This window comes from Pteropus alecto, unplaced genomic scaffold (genome assembly GCF_000325575.1).
Source record: "Pteropus alecto unplaced genomic scaffold, ASM32557v1 scaffold139, whole genome shotgun sequence".
Classification (NCBI taxonomy): Eukaryota; Metazoa; Chordata; class Mammalia; order Chiroptera; family Pteropodidae; genus Pteropus; species Pteropus alecto.
In genome coordinates this window covers 1,582,544-1,599,464 of record NW_006443567.1, presented here as the reverse complement: position 1 = coordinate 1,599,464, position 16,921 = coordinate 1,582,544, and the positions used below count along the sequence as shown (strand labels likewise).

General features: G+C 37.6%; 1 pseudogene; it reads left to right on the top strand.

Moving 5' to 3' along the window:
- Positions 1–15,005: 15,005 nt before the first annotated feature.
- Positions 15,006–15,124, top strand: LOC112472888 (annotated as a pseudogene).
- Positions 15,125–16,921: the final 1,797 nt, after the last annotated feature.

The window sequence follows — 16,921 nt, the reverse complement described above, 5'->3', positions numbered from 1 at the left end:
GGAAAGAGACTTGTAAATAGACAATCCCAGTACTAAACAATAAAGGATATTCTAGTTCTTTAGACTTTTATGCGACATAATGTGTATTAGTAGTTGGTCAGTTAATTTAAAAAATCAATTAAATTGGAGAATCATAAAGAAATTAGATATACATTCCTGAAATATTTTATTTCAATTTAAATATGTAAATTAAAAATATTTGCAAAGCAATCAGGGCACAGACTTCCAGATTTTGATTTTTTAAACCAATAATTTAGAGTTGCCTGACTCACACTTAATTTGACAGCAATATTTTTAGTGAGTTCCCTTCCAAAGAAATCATCTCAATTTTCATAGAAATAGCAACTTTCTCTTTGCACTTAACTTTTTTTCTTTTTCTATTTTGGTTAAGAAGGGGTATTAATATAATATTAACTAAATTATAAAATTGTACAACAGACACAAACAGGTTTGGGAACAAACTAGACTGATTTTCCATACACGTGTAATTCACTTGATAGGAGTAAAAGTGAGTTATTCTGTGCTGCAGTGTTGCCTAGTGACTGGCCGTGGTTACATGTCAGCTCAGCCATTTGCACGTTGTGTGATTATGGGTAATTTACTTAATTTCTCTATGCCCCAGTGTTCTCATCATTAAAATGGGGATAATAATAATGTTATTGTGAAGCTTATATAAGTTAGTACTTGTAGACTGCTTGGAATAGTACCTTACATAAGCTTTAGTTGTTATTGCTATTTTCAGAGTTATCTGTTAGCTGTGAATTTCCTGAGGGCACTAGTCAATATGTTCTACAGAGGTTCGGAAGCATTTCAGTTGTTTGGGCAAGTCAATTAAATAGAATTTGATTAGGTTAAGACTATCAACAAGACAGGAATGAATTCTCCTGTGGATTGAAAAAAGACTCTGGCTGTACATTAAAATCACCCAGTGGGGCTTTAAAAATGTTCTCATACCCATGCCCCACCCTAAAATCAGTCAATTCAGGATCTCTGGGACTGGAGCCAGCTTCCCAGGTGATTCTAATGTGCAGCTACCGGAACCAGTGCTTTACAGAGAGGTGTGATGGTCTTACTACAGAAGGGATGAGTGAAATTTCAATAGAGATGCTAATAACAACTTTGAGGGAGGTGGTGTGGATGTTTTTACCTTCATGTTTTTGGATTAAGAATGAGGGGTTTTGAGAGTCTAAGCTCACACAGTGTCAGAATAGGAATAACATTCAGGTCTTCTAACATTGGATCCCATGGTCTTTATATAACTCCAGGCTGTCAAAACTAAAAAGAATCAAAGTAATTAATAAGAATTCAAATAAATTTGGTACATCTTTTCAAAGTAAAAATATTTATACAATGTATTAGATAAATTATGAAGTAAAATAACACACTGACCTTTTTATGTAGATCGCATTTGCATTCTTATTTCCTCCCATGATGAGAAATGTTTTCTACTATCTGCATTACAATTATAAGTTATATAAAAAGTTTTTTTTTCTGTTTGGAGTAAGTGTTTTATGGCACAAATATGATAAAAGGCTTAATATTTAGTGAACTTTGATAGATTTCCTGTTTATTTTTAATTTATGCTATAATGCTCAGTAACAACGATTTTTATCTTTGCACTACTATTGTACCTAATGTGCAAAGAATACAATAAATATCATATATCAGAAGCATACAAATTGAGTAACTTAGTGGTCTATCGAAACAACCCATCAACCTTACACACACACACACACACACACACACACACACACACACACACACACACAGAGTTTCTAAACATAAAACACTAGCTAACTGAACTGGAGCAGTAAAATCTAGTTAAATTGGAAAATGTCTCAGAAGCAAACACAATGCATTACACCAAGATTTAATGCAATCATTTTAGAAGTTTTTCTTTAGATGTTTATAGACACAACATTTTACATTTTTCTACAACATACCAAAATAACGAGGTTTAATCAAGTGCTTTGAAATAAGTAATTCCTTTGTGGTGATATAATAATGGGAAATTCACCTCTTTTTTCTTGAATTTAAAAATACTTAATAATTTTTAAAAGGCTTCCGAAGTAGAATTGCAATTTTAGAAAGGCTAAAAGTTTACCCTCCGTTCAATGGTGATAAAGGCTAGTTAGCCTTACAAGGAATCTGACTTAGTAAGAACAGAGTGAATGCCCAGACTTTAAAGTGAAGGAAGAATGGTTGTAAGCAATGACTCGAAGCATTCACTTGGTTAGTGTATTAAGTTTCTAGTGGCTGCCGTAAAACATTGCCACAAATTGGGTGGCTTAAAACAACAGAAATTTATTCTTTCACAACTCTGAAGGTCATAAGTGTGAAATCAATGTGTCTGCAAGGCCACACTCCCTCTGGAGGCTCTAGGAGAGTTCTTTCCTTTACTCTTCGAGATTTTGGTGGCTCCAAGCATTCCTTGGCTGTGGCAGCATCACTCCAATCTCTGCCTCTATCTGCATGTTACCTTCTCCTCTGTATGATTGTATCTTTTCTGTTTCTTTTAAGGACACTTGTCATTGGATTTGGGCCTACCTGGATAATCTGGGACCCTTAACTTAATTACATTTGCAAAGATTTCTTTCCCCCCAAATAAGGTTATATTCACAGATTCCATGTATTTGGATGTGAGTATATCTTTTGGAAAGTCACATTCAACCCACTTCAGTTTCTTTAGGTGGAATTAAGGCTGTACTATTTGCTCAGAAACATTAGAACAATTAGAAGCACAGATATACCTCAGTACCTTATTTGCATAATGAAGATATGGATGTAGTTTGGTTAGCTGTGGTAGCACGTTTGGTCAAAATAAAATGTTTAACTAATCAGCTTCTGCATATGTAAGGTTTGCCTATAACCAGTATAATCCCGTTTCTTGACAACCTCATAAATGGAAAATTGGAGATAAGGGCATAATTAAAATCTCATAAAATAGAAAATGTAATTGTTTCTTACTCTTTTTTGTTTGTTAGTAGTTCAGAACTTTATAAGCATGTATAATAGCAATAGAAACTCAAAAGTAAAGCATCAACAATGTAGCTGGCTAGTTGCATTGTGCCATTTTCAAATACTATTTATAAGTTACTGAGTTGTTTAAGGATCAAATGAGGTAATGCATTTGAAGTTCTTCATAAAATGTATTATAACATTTTAGTGTAAGGAATTATTATTTCTATTTGAGAAGAGGTTAAGAACAAGTGTGATATCATAGTTGGACACAATAAAAAATGCTCACTAAGTAGAAAGTAAGGACATTTTTGTCAGATATTTTTGCACCTCGTGTTGGAGTGGTCATGGGAGTTTAGTGTCTGCCCTTAAATCAATATAACGGGTTATATCTATCATCAAGAATGAATTGAGTTTGCATTAAAGACTAGCTCCTTATGTAGAAAGTAGGTGAGTCAGCAAGATGAATTCTTTTTTGCTTGATTTTCGTTCACCAGTAAGAATTCATTTGGGATATAAAGACAGATAAAAAAACTCAGAGGAAACTATTATAAAATGAGGGACCATGAGATCCTAGGGAAATAAGAACCTGTCAGCAAGATTAAGGAATAACTTTTAAGAAAGCACATCTTCTGATTTGAATTGTAAAGGTTCAACAGAAAGAAAATTCATAGCCAACATAATGACACAAAGTTAAATACAATACAGTAGTTGTTTTCCAACTTTAAACAATCAAACCCATTTTACCCCTAAATAAATCTTACCTGGATGTCCAATACACAAAATAGATTAAAGTGCATCTGCTATAGTTGCACTTTAGGAAGATCGGGACAAGGGATGAAGGGCACAGTGGATGTCTGGGTGTACTTGTCACTGTTGCAATTTTGTAGTACTTGTGTGATTGTTTGATCAATAGTTGTTTTCTCCACTGGGCAGCACTCCAGGCTGTGACTCTGTCTTATTTTGTTCACAGTTACATCTCTAATGCCTAACAAAATGCCTGGAACTCAATATGCACATGTGTTGATGAATGGATGGATGACGGGAAAGCTAAAACAAAGCTAATTGAACCAAGCTGGTTGGGTGTCAGTATCTCTGATAGCAATGAAAGCAGAGATGATTCATTTTCTACTATCCCAGCATTTATCACTAGTACTGTCACTCACAGAGACCACTCCATTTTAGTGCCTTACACGGGTCTTGAAACATAGTATGTTTCAGTAAATGCTTTTTAAATAATTGGTACTCAGAAAATATTCATTAAATGAATGAATGAAGTGAAATGACTGAAGCAATGAATGGATGAATGTCAGGTAATAGAATAAGGATGAGTGGTTCAATTTTATTAAAATAATTTTAAAAACAGCTAAAACTAAACTTCATGAAGAATCCTAATAGAAACCTCCTAGGTGTCCTTTAAAAAAAGCAGGACTCTGTTAAGTATAAGTTTCAATTTGTTTATACCAGTTCCCCAGAACTGTATTGTCTGAAAATGTGACACTTCCTAAAACAAATAGAGCCAAGAGTGGTACTAAAGCAATCCTCACTCAGTACAAATTGCTGACTTAAAACTATTCCCAGGAGACATTGAGTGCCCCAAGTATGGACAGCTCCAAAAGAAGTATGCCCAGTTTGAAAGAATTGTGTGCCTATAGGAAACACACAGGTTCTTTATTTAAGAAGAGGTATAAATTACAGTTGCTTGAAGGAAACCCTACCTTGTTCCTTAGCTGGATGCATAAGCAATGTGCCATTTGATCTACAGTGTGTGTTGTAGCAAGACATTGCCTAGGGATGAGAGTAGATCGATTTTCAGTTTTAACTAATCATCCAGAGCATCAGCACACTAAGACACCAAAGCCTTATACCATAGTGGTTTTTTACAGAATTTCCAGAGGTCCACAAACATTGCTCTGTGTGTGTGTGTGTGTGTGTGTGTGTGTGTGTGTGTGTGTGCGCGCGCGTGCTGGGGGTGGTTCTGGGCAGCAGCCATCACTGGAGCCTCACCTGCTAAATCTGCCTTCTGAGTCTCCATATTAGAGAGCATCAGAAGACCTTGATTAACTGCCTCAGTGGGTGAACTTGGCTCTGGGAAGAGTGAGCCAATCTGTCTTTAAAATGGTGATCTGCAGCTCACTGGCTCTAGGGTGGGTTCCAGGTGGTCCACAAATGGGATCAGAATAGAAACCATACAAACCTGAGGTTGTTCTTTTTGATATGTATTTTTTTAAAACAAGCAAAATTTTACAAGTTTATACATATCTATTATAAAAACATCATTAATATGAAAGTATACATAATAAACAATAAAAATGTTCTTTCATCAACCAGCCCCATCAACCTTTTCCATGCTGCAGCCCCCCTCCCCATGCTGCAACCCCTACATCCTGCTTTCTTGCCCAGAGGTAATCACTGATGCTTGCTTGTAATCATGGTATGAATCCTCCAGTTTATATTCTATTTATATATAAGCATAATAAGGTACTTTGCTATGGACTGAATGTTTGTGCCCCCCCACTTGATATATTGAAGACTTAATCACCAGTGAGATGGTATTTGGAGATGGGGCCTTTGGGAGGTGACTAGGTCATGACAATAGAACCCTCATGAATGGGATTAGTGCCCTTATAAGAAGAAACACAAGAGAGATTAGCTCTCTGTTGGTCATGTGAGGGTACAGGGAGAAGGTGGCTCTACAAACCAAGAAGAAGGCTCTCACCAGAAATCAAAGTTGACAGCACCTTGATCTTGAGTTTCCCAGCCTCCAGAACTGTGAGAAATAAATTTCTGTTGTTTAAGCTGCCCAGTATGTAGTATTTGTTATAGCAGCTGGAATGGACTGAAACATAAACATACAGATTTTCAAACACATACATAAGACCATACTATATACGTATTTCACTTTGACATGCTTTTTTCACTTAATAGTATGTCAGGCATAGTTCTAACTCAGTAATTAAAAAAATAGGGTAGCTTCAGTTAATAATAGTTTGGTGTGTATACTTTCAGGCCTTTTTCTATACATATATAGACATATTTGGTTGGTTTGGGTTATTTTTGTATAAATGGGATTATCCAGCAGTCTTCAAACTTTTTGGTACCAGGGACCTATGAGAATCTAATGCCTTATGATCTGAGGTGGAACTGAGGCAGCGATGCTAGAGCTGGGGAGCGGCTGCAAATACAGATGAAGGAAGCTTTGCTCTGTCGCCTCCTGCTGTGCAGCCCAGTTCTTAGCAGGCCACTGACCCATATTGGGGTTAAGGACCCCTGCTATATACATTATTATGTTAACTTGTTTTTCCAGCTTATTAGCACATGTGAAGATCATTTCATGTCAGTACATACAGATCTTCCTCACTCTTTTAAACTGTTGTTTAAACTGTGCTAACAAAATAAGGATGTACCACTTATTTTACCAGCCCTTTTCTGATGGACATTTAGAGTGTTTTTTCCAGGGCATTTTTGGTTGTTATTTTTGTTGTGGTTATTCGATTATTACCACATTGCAGTGAATATCCTACATTTCCATTTTTTTGTAGTATTATTTCTATAAGTGAAATTCCTGCATCATAGTATTTGCACATTTAAAAATTTAAGAGATACTGTCAAGTTGTCCTCCAAAGGCCTCTTTCCTCAAATTCTTGCTAATACATGATATTGCTTGACTCATTTATTGCACATTTGACAGGAGAAATTATTTTGTTGTTATTTTAATTTGTTTTTTCCTGATTACTAATGAGGTTGACCTGTTGTTTTACTTTTAATTCATATTTTCCATTCTATGTCATTATGTCTCCTGATTTTTCTCTCTCTCTCCAGTTTCTTCCAGATCCAGGTCATCCTACATAGTGCTACCAAGTGAATTTTCCTAAAGCTACTTCTCATCACTACACTTTCCTGATCAAAAACCTTTACTTCAACCTATTAGAACTAATATTATTTAGTTCCTGTTGTGAGTCTTGACCTGTCTTAGGCTCACTTGGATGAACATGATGCTTCATGACCCGTTATCTGTCTAGTGGTCCAGGAGGCTCTTCTCTCTCCTCAACTTATCCCTCGCCGGAGGCATGTAACTAGCCCCCAAGTCCAGAACCATTGAAACTCCTTTTTAAAATAACTTTTGAGTAATCGTCTCTACACTTTATCTTTGTGGAACCCAAACTTACTTCTGCTTAGGAAACACATAGCCTACCCAACAAAAATGGGAATGATTTCTAAAATTTTCTCTGAATTCAGTATTTGCAGAAATTAAATTATACCTCTCTAATACTCTCAGAATAACACAAGCACAACGCTCTTTCCTCACCCATTAGCCAATTAATGCTATGTCTTGTCTAAGCTGGAAATTTTGTCTCCCTTCAGTGGGGCTTCTACCAGATAACAATGCCAGTCCATTGGATCTCACACTGTAGACTGTTCTGTTGGCTCTGTAGAACTTCCTGAGTGAGGTGTCTCTGGCAATAGCAAGATTCAAGTCCTGCACATGGCTGAACCTTTGGAATACTTCATTTTGGTCTCAGAGAGAATTACAAGCCTTTGTTAGCTGGAAAATCACACCCTCTACCCTCCAGCCTTTCGAACTGTCATCAGAGTTCATTGTTCAGGAATAGCAATGAAAACAAAATTGCTTTTTAAGAGTGAAGTTCCAAAATGTGTTATTTTTCTGTCACTTCTAATTCTGGAAAAGGATTAGTGCTAATCACTTCTTTTTAATTTCCAATAAAGCATCTTAGGTGATAATGTTGATGATACGTCATTCGAACTAAGGGAGGGGAAAACATTGACTTCAATGGGGCTGCTCTACAGTAATTGGTACTTTATAAGCTTCATTTGTGCTTTTGTGACAGAGATGGTGAAATTTGTTGAGGAGGTAAAAGCTCAAAAGAAGTGGAATTGGCACTTGGCTTTCCAGCTGTCTCTTTTGAAGTATACTTTAGAAGTTTTAATAGGTAGAAACTGTTTGAATTTGGATACTATTTGCTATAAGCTTACCAATACAGTTCTTTTTTGATGTGATATAGAGATGCATGTAACTTGAGCTCAATAGTCATTCCAACAACTGATGTTTGTTTCACAAACTCCCTTATTTTGTGTGTCAGTGGAGGATAGCCAACTCCAGAAAAGTGCAGTTCTCTAATCCTCAGTGACCACTGCCAGTGGTAATTAATGAGGAAAAAAAATCTACATGGACCGAATCCAATTGCATTCATTTCACAGCGAACCAGGATGTTTATAAACAACTGCTCAGACCAAGCCGGCAATGCATTATATACTGTTTTCTTTGCAGACAAACAAAGCTTCAGATTTCTACAACAAAAAGTCTAAGACCTCAGTGATAAGAATTAATCTGAACTCAGAAGATTTAAGGCTTAATTAGAATTCCGATCCAAGACAGCAGACTGTGTGAACTGCTGTTGCTAAACTGTACTGTGTAAACACTGCATACTAATGGAGTTTGCTTGTCAACTCAACTGGCATTTCTGTGCAGGAAGGTTGTCTTTCTGTCAGCCAAGTGCATCATGGGAAAAGATCAGAATCTCGAATGTGATCTGCATGTGTAAAGAGAGTAGGAGAAAAAACTCAAAGAAAAGGAGCTTTTGCATGTTTTCCAGTTGTTCAAAGGTTAAAAACAATGTCTTGTAACAATGTGTATCTTGGCCCAAGAATAGCAAGCGTTTTTCTTTCTAAGAATTGGAAGATAAACTTTTTTTTTTTTTTAAATTTAAGGAATAGTATCTGTAACCCTTAGCTAAGTAAAACATGCCCCAGAAAGAAGGCCATGGAGAATGAAAAGAATTTAACAATATTTTGTGTTTTTCTCTAAACTCTCTGGTGGAAATCTTTGTTTTCACATATCTACTACCTCATCTAATTTATCTAAATCAAGAGGCATTTAAAAAAGAAAGAAAGAAAGAAAGAAAGACAGACAGACAGACAGACAGAAAGAAAGAAAGAAAGAAAGAAAGAAAGAAAGAAAGAAAGAAAGAAAGAAAGAAAGAAAGAAACTAAGCCACAGCATAGTATATGCAATGTGAAGAATAGGGCAGTTGGCTTAGATAGACAAGTTTCAAATCCTGACTGCCACTGTATTACCTCGAGTAAGTCACTTCATCTTTCTGCACTAGAGTTTCTTATCAATTACATATTCACATAATAAAAATATGCCATATTGAGATGGGGGTTAAATGAAATAATGTATGTGAAAGTCCTGGGAATTAATGATTAAGAAATGTTTGTTGAATAATTTGAGACAACTGATATTTTTAAATTTGTCTTCTCAGTGACTTCTAAGGTCATTGTGGTACCTTTCCTCTATTGTAGATTAATGTTTTTTTATAAGCTCCTAAGACCAGAGACTGTGTCTGTGTGATTCTTTGTTTTCAGCTCTACAGTATGCATAGGGTTTTTAATAAATGTTTGCTTGCCTCTACTCAGCAAACAAATGTTTTCTTCCTACTTATTCTCTGATCCTTTGACCAGTACATTCCTCAATGTTGTTTGTCTATTGGGTTCAGAGATGGTCTGTTGCGGACAGTTTGGGCCAGTTTTTTTAATGGTTATCTGTGAGGGAATTGTTTCAGTACAAGCACTGAAGAAGAGAGAGGGAGCAAGGCACCTGATACATAGTGGGCACTCAAATATTTGTAGAATGTAGTAGGTGCATGTGGGATACAAGCATAGGCAAAGGGTAAAAGGAATGAGGCAAAGAGAAAAAGGGGGTAATAATAGCTAACACCTATTATAATTATTGAATAGTTAGTAATACAGATGAGGAAACTGATACTTAAAGAAGTAAATAAATTCCACAAGATCATACACAGGTAGATCCACAATCTTTTATCTGAAGTCATATATGTTTCAAAATTCTGAAATTGCTGGACTTTAGAAAGATATACAGTATATGTACCATATTTTACTTAACATCATTAGTAGGGTCAGTGATAACAACACAAAATCAAATACATTAATATTTATGCATTGAAATATATGAATATTCACATGAAGTGAGATAAACGAAGACTATAAGTATCTCCATATTAGTCCAGATCAAATTACGTATTACTGCCAAATAAGTTATAAAACATCTTTATTTTTCAAAGCTTTTTAGACTTTGGAATCTCAGATAAGGAGTCACAGGCCTGCGGTAGGTAGTAGAAACTAGTGAGAACCCCGATGTGTCAGACTCCAAAGAAGGGCCATTTCCTTGCTGTATTAATTCCCTGTTGCTGCTGAACAAGATATTACAGATTTAGCAGTTTAGCAATGCACATGTATTCTCTTAACAGTTCTGGGGAAAAGTCCAAAATGAATCTCCTTTGGCTAAAATCAAGATGTCAGCAGGGCTACATTTCTTCCGAAGACTCTAGGGGCAAATATGTTTCATTGCCTTCTCCAGCTTCTAGAAGCTGCCATTCCTTGGCTCATGGTCCCTATAGTGAGTTTAGCTTTTCTTACATCCCATCACCCTGACTTCTCTGTCACCCTCTTCTATATTTAAAGGGCCCTTGTGATTGCATTGGGTCCAACAAGATAAACTACAGTATATTAGCCAGGGTTCTCCAGAGGAACAGAACCCATAGTGTGTGTGTGTGTGTGTATGTATGTGTGTGGGGGTGGAGAGAAAGAGAGAGAGAGACTGAGAGAGACTGAAAGACTGAGATTGATTTAAGGAATTGGCTCATGCAAATGTAGAGGCTGGCAAGTCCAAAATCTTCAGGGTGGGCTAACAGTTGGAGACTAGAGAAGGACCAATGTTGCAGTTCAAGTCTAAAGGCCATGTGGTGGAGAATTCCTTTGACCTTCAACTGATTGGATGAGGCCCACCCACATTATGGAGGGAAGTCTGCGTTATACAAAGTTCACCGACTTAAATGTTTATTTTATCTAAAAACACCCTGACTGAAACATCCAGAACAATGTTCGATCAAATAAGTAGGCACTTTGGCCCAGCTAGATTGACACATAAAATTAACCATCACACAGAGTAAACTCCCTCTCTCAAGGTCAGTGGATTAGCAGCCTTATTTTCATCTTCAACCTTAATTTTCCCTTGCCAAGTAACCTAACATATTGTCATATCTAGGATTAAGGACATGGGTATCTTTAGGACCATTATTCTGCTTAGCACACTGTGATTCTGCAAGTTGTGCACAATACAATTTCAAGGAGACACCACTCACATAGATTGCAATTTGAATAGTGCCCTCTGAAGTGATGAAATGTGGAGATTTTGTTCTAGAACCCTCATGCCTAAGGACAGCCATTGCACATACACTCTATCAGTGAGAGAATATAATAAAACTTTTTCCAGGCTCAGCTTCTGGAAAACAAGGTGATGATGTCTTCTGCATAAATGTATCAGCTAGTTCTCTGTGGAATCACCCTGTGGAGCATAAGGGCCAAGTTGTTAGGTTTTCAATTCTGAGTCTTCCTCGTGACCAAGCCAGGATGATCTCTAATAGGCTTTCATAACTTAGACTGGATTGCCTCCTCCAGATAACTCATTCTGTGGAGGGGAACAGGGGAAAGCTGCATTCCTGATTATAGGAAGCCTGGTGTGAGGTTTCAGAGGAGCTGCTCCAAGTCCAGCCTCTGAGGCAGGGAATTCTTTGATCTGGTGTGGTTGATTGAGTGATGAGTATAATCTCAATAGCTATGGAGACCATGGAACTATGACTTTTAAAAATTTTTATTAGATTTATTGGGGTGACATTGGTTAATAAAATTATATAGGTTTCAAGTGTACAATTCTATAATACATCATCTGTATACTGTATTGGGTGTTCACCATCCAAAGTCAAATCTCCCTCTGTCACCACACATTTGACCTCCTCTACCCTTATTTACCCCCCATCATATTTCTTCCCCTCTGGTAACCACTAAACTGTTGTCTGTGTCTAAGAGTTTTTGTTTGTCTTGTTTGTTCATTTGCTGCTTTCAGTTTTATATCCCACATGTGAGTGAAATCATTATATGGTTCTCAACTTTTTCTGTCTCATTTATTATGCTTAGTATGATAATCTCAAGATCCATCTATGTTGTTGCAAATGGCAGTATTTCATCTTTTCTTATGGCTGAGTATTATTTCATTGTATATATTTACCACTTCTTTATCCAATCATTTATCAAAGAACAATTTGGTTGTTTCCATGTCTTGGCCATTGTGAATAACGCTGCTATGAACTTTGAGGTGCATATATCACTGCAGATAAATGTTTTAAAGTTTTGAGGAAACAGAAAACAGATTATTGGGTCATATGGTAATTCTATTTTAGTTTTTTGAGGAACCGACATACTGTTTTCCTTAGTGGCTATACCAGTTTACACTCTCACCAGCAGTATATGAGGGTTCTTTTTCCCCCACAATCCCTCCAACACTTGTTATTACTTGCCCTGTTAATAATAGCCATTCTAACAGGTGTGAGGTGGTACCTCATTGTGATTTCGATTTGCATTTCCCTGATAGCTAGTGAACTTGAGCATCTTTCCATATGTCTGTTGGCTATTTGTTTTGGGAGAATTATCTGTTCATGTCCTCTGCCCGGTTTTTAATTGGATTGTTTTTTGTTGTTGTTATTGTTTGTTTGTTTTTGAGTTGTGTAAGTTCTTTATATATTTTGGATAAAACTCCTCATTGGAGATGTTGCTTGCAAATATCTTCTCCCATTCAGTTGGTTGCCTTTTTGCTTTGCTGATGGTTTCTTTTGCTGTGCAGAAGCTTTTTAGTTTGAGATAGTCTCAATTTATTTTTTGCTTTTATTTCTCTTGCCTTTGACGTCAGATTCATAAAATCCTCTCTAAGACCAAGGTGAAAGATCTCATTCATCATTATTTGCAAAAGCTCAATGAGGCTAAACTCTATCTCCTGACCCTTCTAATTCTTACAGTATTTAAATAGCCACACTCTAGCTGTTTCACTCTTGTAAAGAGAGTCATTGCCAGAGATGGTTAACTAAATTGATAAAAGGTCTGCTGTCAGTTGATAATGACTATTTAGTTTTTTGTAATGTCTCCTGCAACTTCAGTTTCAGGCCCACTGTTGCTCAGAACAGGGACAATATTTCTGGTTTCGATGTCGATTGGCTTTTATTAGGAAACAGGAAGTTGGATCTAGGTTAAAACAGTGCTGGTGAGCATAGAGAACACGGAGAAAGGTCAGCAGGTTAGGTGAGCAAATTGCCACCAAATGGAGGATATGACCTCAGTTTTTTCTTTTCCAGGGAGGGCCCATAGCTAACAAGTTCTTGGGAACATAGCAGTTGTTCAAAATAGAGGAATACAAAAAAGGAAATATCTAACAGGGCTTGGAGCTTATGTATAACTCATTGGGCTACTTTTCAAAAAATTAGTTTCAGGTATACAACATAGTGGTTAGACATTTATATAATGTATAAGGTGATCCCCCCAATTACTTTAGTGCCCACCTAGATTTTGTGGTTGATTGAGTGATGAGTATAATCTTATTACAATATTATTGACTATATTCCGTATGCTGTACTTCATGAATATCCCCGTGACTATTTTGTATGTACCAATTTGTGCTGCTTCATCCCTTCAACTTTTTCACCCAGCTCCTTAACCCTCCTCCCATCTGGCAACCAACAGCTTTTTCTCTATATCTGTGAGTCTGTTTTCATTTTCTTTGATTGATTATTTTGTTCTTCATATTCCACATATAAGTAAAATCATATAGTATTTTTCTTTCTCTGATGTATTTCACTTAGCATAATACCCTCTAGGTCCATTCATGTTGTTGCAAATGGTAAGATTTTATTTTTTTATGGTCGTGTAATATTCCATGGTATATATGTACCACCTCTTTATTCAGTCATCTGTTGATGGGCACGTAGTTTGCTTCCATATCTTGGCTAATGTGAATAGCATTGCTGTGAACATTTGGGTGCATATATCTTTTTGAATTAGTATTTTTTTGTGTGTGATAAATACCCATAAGTGCAATTGCTGGGTAATAAGGTAGTTCTGTTTTTAATTTTTTGAGGAACATTCAAACTGTTTTCCATAGTGGCTGCACCAATTTACGGTCCCGCCAGCAGTGCACGAGGGTTCCCTTTTCTTCACATTCTTGCTAACACTTGTTGTTTGTTGATTTATTATTGATAGCCATTCTGACAGACGTGAGGTGATATCTCATTGTGGTTTTAATTTGCATTTCTCGGATGATTAGTGATGTTGAGCATCTTTTTATATGTCTATTGGACATCTGTATGTCCTCTTTGGAGAAAAACCTGTTCAGGTCTTCTGCCTATTTTTAAATTAGATTGGTTGTTTTTTGGTGTTGGGTTATATGAGTTCTTTATAAATTTTGGATATTAATCCCTCATCAGATGTATTGTAGGCACATATATTCTCCCATTCAATAGTTTGTCTTTTTGTTTTGTTGATTGTTTAATTTGTGCAAAAACTGTTTAGTTTGACGTAGTCCCAGTTTATTTTTTTCTTTTGATTCCCTTGCCCTAGGAGTCATATCAGAAAAAAAATCTTACTAAGAACAATGTCAGAGAGCTTCTTCACTATCTTCTAGGAGTTTTATGGTTTGGGTCTTACATTGAAGTCTTTAATCTATTTTGTGTTTATTCTTATATATGGTGAAAGAAGTTGGTCCAGTTTCATTTTTTTGCATGTATCTATCCAGTTTTCCCAACACCATTTATTGAATAGACTGTCTTTACCCCATTGTATATTCTCACCTCCTCATAGATTAAATGACCATAGAGGCAGGGCTTAATTTCTGGGCTCTCTATTCTGTTCCATTGATCGATGTGTTTGTTTTTATGCTGGTACCATGCTGTTTTGATTATTATAGCCTTGTAGTGTAGTTAGATATCAGGTAGTGTGAGAAAGAACTTTGTTCTTTCTCAAAATTGTCATGGCTATTTGGGATCTTTTATGGTTACACAAAAATTTTAGGATTATTTGTTCTAGCTCTCTGAGAAATGCCATTGGGTGAGGTTCTGGTCAAGATAGTGGAGTAGAAAATGCTGCGCTTGCCTCCTCTCACAATAACATCAAAATTATATCTAAACGTCTATGGCCATGCCGCCCTCAACAATCCCAATCCCATCTGATCTCGGAAGCTAAGCAGGGTCAGGCCTGATCAGTACTTGGATGGGAGACCACCTAGGAAGACCAGGTGCTGTAGGCTTAAAAAATAAGTGATTGTAAATTGACAAGGTCCTTGCAATCTGTAAGGTCAACCAAGGGTTGCCTCGCCTAAAAAAAATAAATAAATAAAATTACAACTAAACTATAGAACAGCATAATTTGGAGTTGCCTGAAGTCTAGCTGAACAGATGTTCTGCAACTGAGAACACACAAAGGAGGCCATCTTGACACTGATGAGAGGGGTGCATTGCAGAACGGGCTGGTTCCACATCCACGTGTTGGTTGAAAATCAGGAGGGGTATGTCGGAGGTCCCCTTGGAGGAGCGAGGGTTTCTGGTCCCACTTTTGGCTCTCCATCTCAGGATTCCCATGACAGTAAGAGAAGTTGCCACAACTTCTGGCCCTGAAAACCAGTAGAAATTGTGGCTGAGTGAGATGGAGTGCCTGTGGAGGCACAGACATTCAATTTAAGGGACCAGTGTGTGCAGACTTAATCTCTGACGGACTCACTCACTCTGAGCTTGAGCTCTGGGGCAGCAACTCGAAAGGCACCAGGGACATACATTAAGGACTTCAGGGCAAGGACTGGAAGGGCAGCTTTCTCCCAGGCAGAAGTACTGGCAGAGGGCATGGTTCCCTTGTTGAGCCCTCCCCCAACAGATGTGCAGATGCTGATGGTCACCATATATGAGTCCCTATCAACCTGGCTAACACCGTTCACCCTGCTCAGGGGATTCCATTCAACCCAACTTGCAGACCAACCTAAGTTGCTTTAGTGGCTTTTCTATACAAATGGCTTCTCTTTGCTCATGCTCTGAACTTTTCTAAAATCTCTCAAAGGTTTACAAAATGTAAACAAGGAGCATCTGGCCTCTATATGCCCTGTAACTTGCTGAGAAGCCCCAAGCCGGGTACTAGTGGCAGCCAACCTTGCTTTATGGCTTGGTTTCTCAAGGCATATTCCAGCCCTGTGCAGGTGGCAGCCATCTGCGGATTGCTTGGTGGCTCATACAACATGGCTCTGGAAAGGTACAGGATGTGGCTGAAGTTGGCCTGCAACAGGGCTGCTTCTAGGAGGCCCCTGCATGCATGTCCAGTGTACAGCTTCAGTGTGAGCTGAAACACAACCCAGGGCCACATCCAAAGACAACACACCCAAAGGGCAAACTGGGCAGGCGCCAGAGCCATGCTAAAGTGAATCTTGCTCAGTAGGGTCAACTTCTGTATACCAGCTCTTCCGCTGTAGGCATTGCCAGTCCTCACAACTAATCAGCCCAAGGATCAGTTCCTCCCATTGACCTGCGGAGAGCAACCAGGGCTCAACTTCAATAGGTGGACATACACAACCCACACAAGAGACACACCTGGAGCACCTGGCTCAGGTGACCAAGGAGACTGTGCCACAGGGGCCCACAGGATACCTACTATATAAGGCCACTCTACTAAAAGCAAGAGACTTAGTAGCCATACCTAATACATAGGAAAAAATAAAACACAGGGAGGCAGCCAAAATGGGGAGACAAAGAAGCATGTCCCAAGTAAAAGAACAGAACAAAGCTCCAGAAAAAGAATAAACAAAACAGAGACAAGCAATCTACCAGATGAAGAGTTCAAAACACTGGTTATAAGGATGCTCAATGAACTTAGGGGAAGAGTAGAGGAACTCAGTGAGAGCTTGAACAAAGAGATATAAAACATAAAAAAGAACCCAGCAGAAATGAAGAATACAATAATTGAAATGAATACCTTAGGAACAATCAACAGTAGATTAGATGAAACAGAGGATGCAATAAGCGATTTAGAAAAGAAGATTTCAGAAAATGCCCAATTAGAACAG